The sequence below is a fragment of the Schistocerca americana genome, chromosome 8 (genome assembly GCF_021461395.2).
Source record: "Schistocerca americana isolate TAMUIC-IGC-003095 chromosome 8, iqSchAmer2.1, whole genome shotgun sequence".
NCBI classification, from domain to species: domain Eukaryota; kingdom Metazoa; phylum Arthropoda; class Insecta; order Orthoptera; family Acrididae; genus Schistocerca; species Schistocerca americana.
In genome coordinates, this window is record NC_060126.1 from 389,265,688 (window position 1) to 389,266,877 (window position 1,190).

General features: G+C 46.5%; 1 pseudogene; it reads right to left on the minus strand.

Moving 5' to 3' along the window:
• Positions 1 to 629: 629 nt before the first annotated feature.
• LOC124546187 lies at positions 630 to 747 on the minus strand (annotated as a pseudogene).
• Between the last annotated feature and the right edge of the window lie 443 nt (positions 748 to 1,190).

A 1,190-nucleotide genomic window follows, 5' to 3' on the forward strand; every position in this document is an offset into this window, starting at 1 on the left:
GATAAGTTCGGAATAGGTATTAAAATCCACGGAGAAGATACAAAAACTTTGAGGTTCGCCGATGACATTGTAGTTCTGTCGGAGACAGCAAAGGACTTGGAAGAGCAGTTGAACGGAATGGACAGTGTCTTGAAAGGAGGGTATAAGATGAACATCAACAAAAGCAAAACGAGGATAATGGAATGTAATCGAATTAAAGTCGGGTGATGCTGAGACAGTTAAAGTAGTAAAGGAGTTTTGCTATTTGGGGAGCAAAATAACTGACGATGGCTGAAGTAGAGAGGATATAAAATGTAGACTGGCAGTGGCAAGGAAAGCGTTTCTGAAGAAGAAAAAATTGTTAACATAGAGTATAGATTTAAATGCCAGGAAGTCGTTTCTGGAAGTATTTGTATGGAGTGTAGCCATGTATGGAAGTGAAAAAAAAGCACTCCGTCAGCAGGCCACAAGTTGCCCATCGGGACCATCCGACCGCCGTGTCATCCTGAGTTGAGGATGCGGATAGGAGGGGCGTGTGGTCAGCACACCGCTCTCCCGGTCGTTACGATGGTTTTCTTTGACCGGAGCCGCTACTATTCGGTCGAGTAGCTCCTCAATTTGCATCACGAGGCTGGGTGCACCCCAAAAAATGCCAACAGCACATGGGGGCCCGGATGGTCACCCATTCAAGTGCCGGCTACGCCCGACAGCGCTTAACTTCGGTGATCTGACGGGAACCGGTGTATCCACTGCGGCAAGGCCGTTGCTATGGAAGTGAAACGTGGACGATAAATAGTTTAGACAAGAAGAAAACAGAAGCTTTCGAAATGTGGTGTTACAGAAGAATGCTGAAGATTAGATTGGTAGATCACATAACTAATGAGCAGGTATTGAATAGAATTGGGAAGAAGAGGAGCTTGTGGCACAACTTGACCAGAAGAAGGGATCGGTTGGTAGGACACGTTCTTAGACATCGAGGGATCACCAATTTAGTATTGGAGGGCAGCGTGGAGGGTAAAAATCGTAGAGGGAGACCAAGAGATGAATACACTAAGCAGATTCAGAAGGATGTAGGCTGCAGTAGGTACTGGGAGATGAAGAAGCTTGCAGAGGATAGAGTAGCATGGAGAGCTGCATCAAACCAGTCTCAGGACTGAACACCACAACAATAACAAGCCTAGGGACCCATGACCTCAGGAGTTTGGTCCCAT